At 48.9% G+C, this 3,167-nt stretch overlaps 1 non-coding gene across 1 annotated transcript; it reads left to right on the top strand.

Annotated features, from left to right (window-relative positions):
- The first annotated feature begins 2,212 nt into the window (after nucleotides 1–2,212).
- On the top strand, nucleotides 2,213–2,376 carry LOC115934894 (U1 spliceosomal RNA). Its single transcript, XR_004070629.3, has one exon. It is a non-coding gene; the product is annotated as a U1 spliceosomal RNA (small nuclear RNA).
- The last annotated feature ends 791 nt before the right edge of the window (nucleotides 2,377–3,167 follow it).

The raw sequence follows: 3,167 nt of genomic DNA, 5'->3' as shown, positions 1-3,167 counted from the left end.
CAGGAAAGCCTCCTGAAAGTACTCCAGCTCTGCCGAACACAGGACTTCAATGTTCCCAACAGTGCATGATGAATAACAAGGCTGTAACTCCACAGAGAAGCCCAGTGATGACATTTAGAAATCTCCCTTAGCTTCGTTCTCATGGTTTGCATCGTCAGAACCCCAGGATGGAATCTCAGCCTCAATTGATGTCCATTTCAGGGGTGGATGTTGTTGAATCGCACTTCCTCTGTTCTGGCTCTTGTCGCCTTGGGCTTGTTCTTTGGTAGGCCCGGTGTTCCTCGGGGGCCTCTCTTCTTTCCCGCTCCATCCCAGGGAAGGACAGAGCGTTCTGCCCTCTGAAAATCTAGATTATTTACATCTCTAAAGGGGCATCACTAAAGGAGCAGTGTCTGGGCTTTGAGTTGCTTCTAACACTTCTCTGTAAATTCTCCCCATTTTGTTTTGTTTTGTTTTTACCCTGAATTAGTAAGATTCTGAATTGAATCCTGAAAGCTGGAGTGAAATATGAAGCCCTCCTTTCTTCAGGGCTAGAACAGAATCAGAAATACCCCCAAACGAAGCTAAGGCAGCAGGCTGAGTTTGCCTGGAGACCAACACGTGCCCGAAGGTGGAGACATTCATTCCCTTGTTCCTTTGCCTCCCTACAGGTAGCATCACTGGGGAGCAATCCAAGGGTGCTGAGGCTGTAAGTGTTGTTTGAGAAAAGGGGAACATTAGAAGGAAGTGCAAATGGAAGTCTTTCTGATCCAATGATTTGGGGAAAATTACTTCTTCCGAGGCCATGTTTCCAGCCCAGTGGATTTCATGGCATCTAGTATGTATCTCGGCAAAACAGCAACTGAGCCATCCAAGGATCAGCATTGCCTTCTTTTCTTTTCTTTTCTTTTTTTTTTTGAAAGGGAGTCTTGCTCTGTCGCCCAGGCTGGAGTGCAGTGGCGTGATCTCGGCTCACTGCAAGCTCCGCCTCCTGGGTTCACGCCATTCTCCTGCCTCAGCCTCACGAGTAGCTGGGACTACAGGTGCCCGCCACCACACCTGGCTGATTTTTTGTATTTTTAGTAGAGACGGGGTTTCACCGTGTTAGCCAGGATGGTCTCGATCTCCTGACCTCGTGATCCGCCCGCCTCGGCCTCCCAAAGTGCTGGGATTACAGGCGTGAGCCACCGCGCCCGGCCAGCATTACCTTCTTTTCAAGGGCCTGTTTCCCTTGCCTCCATAACTGTTGTGGCTATTGACGGCCAGGCTTCTAAACCCCTTAAAACTCCCCAACTCTAGTGCCAACTTGGACAACATTCTTTTATGCACTCCTTTTTAGTTATCCCCACCTGCCCAGCTCCTTTATTAGGTCGAGACATTTTAACTAAATTATCTGTCAGCCTTTCACGTTTAATCGTTCAAAACTCGACCTGGATCCACAATAGACACTAGAATGCAAGACTGAGAAAACTCTAGGGAAGAACAATAGCACTGCCACAAAAAACAATGTGGAAACTGCCAGGCCTCTGAGCCCAAGCTAAGCCATCATATCCCCTGTGACTTCCACGTATGCATCCAGATGGCCTGAAGCAACTGACGATCCACAAAAGAAGTGGAAATAGCCTTAGCTGATGACATTCCACCATTGTGATTTGTTTCTTCTCCACCCTTAAGAAGGTTCTTTGTAATCTCCCCCACCCTTAAGAAGGTTCTTTGTAATTCTCCCCACCCTTGAGAATGCACTTTGTGAGATCCACCCCCTGCCCGCAAAACATTGCTCCTAACTTCAACGCCTATCCCAAAACCTAAAAGAACTAATGATAATCCCACCACCCTTTGCTGACTCCTTTTTTGGACTCAGCCCGCCTGCACCCAGGTGAAATAAACGGCCTTGTTGCTCACACAAAGCCTGTTTGGTGGTCTCTTCACACAGACACGTGAGACAGAAACAAGAAGCTCCAGGGACATTTTTCTTGGAGAACCGTAACTCTAAATTCTTACCTGGCAGAGAGGGACCCAATGGGACCTGTTTAGTAAATATTACTGAGTTCTGCCACTTGTCGACAATCTTCCAGGGAGATAACTCCCAATTAATTAGAAAAAGTGCCTGCCCTCGAGGCACATACATTCTATGAGTGAGAGAAACAGACACAGATGTGACATGGATGCCGCAGCGCAAGGATTTTGTCTGCATGTTCATTGCTGAGTCCCCATGTTTAGAAGCGTACCCTGCATACTTACCTGGCAGAGGAGACACCATGATCACAAAGGTGGTTTCCCCAGGGTTAGGCTCACATTCCAGGTGTGCTGACCCCTGCAATTTCCCCAAATGCAGGAAATTCAACTGCATAATCGGTGCGGGGGGGGAGGGGGGGACTGTGTTTGCGCTTTCCCCTGTGGGGTTTTTTTTTTCTTCTAATATTAAAAAAAAGAAGAGGCTGGGCGTGGGGGCTCACGCCTGTAAGCCCAGCACCTTGGGAGGCCAAGGAGGGTGGATCAACTGAGGTCAGGATATCGATACCAGCCCGGCCAACGTGGTGAAACCCTGTCTCTACTAAAAATACAGATGTGGCCAGGCACAGTGGCTCACGTGTGTAATCACAGCACTTTGGGAGGCTGAGGCAGGTGGATTACCTGAGGTCAGGAGTTCAAGACCAACCTGGCCAACATGGTGAAACCCCCGTCTCTACTAAAAAGACAAAAAGTAGGCCGGGCGCGGTGGCTCACGCATGTAATCCCAGCACTTTGGGAGGCTGAGACGGGCAGATCATGAGGTCAGGAGATCGAGACCATCCTGGCTAACATGGTGAAACCCCATCTCTACTAAATATACAAAAAAAAAAAAATTAGCCGGGAGTGATGGTGGGCGCCTATAGTCCCAGCTACTTGGGAGGCTGAGGCAGAATGGCGTGAACCCAGGAGATGGCGTTTGCAGTGAGCAGAAATCATGCCACTGCCCTCCAGCCTCGGTGACAGAGCGAGACTTCATCTCAAAAAATAAAATAAAAATAAAAAATAAAAATACAAAAAGTAGCTGGGCGTGGTGGCACACACCCGTAATCCCAACTATTCAGGAGGCTGAGGCAGGAGAATCGCTTGAACCCGGGAGGCAAAGGTTGCAGTGAGCCGAGATCGTGCCACTGCACTCCAGCCTGGGTAACAAGAGCGAAACTCCATCTCAAGAAGAA

This window comes from Gorilla gorilla, chromosome 4 (assembly GCF_029281585.2).
Source record: "Gorilla gorilla gorilla isolate KB3781 chromosome 4, NHGRI_mGorGor1-v2.1_pri, whole genome shotgun sequence".
Classification (NCBI taxonomy): Eukaryota; Metazoa; Chordata; class Mammalia; order Primates; family Hominidae; genus Gorilla; species Gorilla gorilla.
Note: the sequence above shows the minus strand (reverse complement) of the source record. Positions and strands in the feature narration are given on the sequence as shown.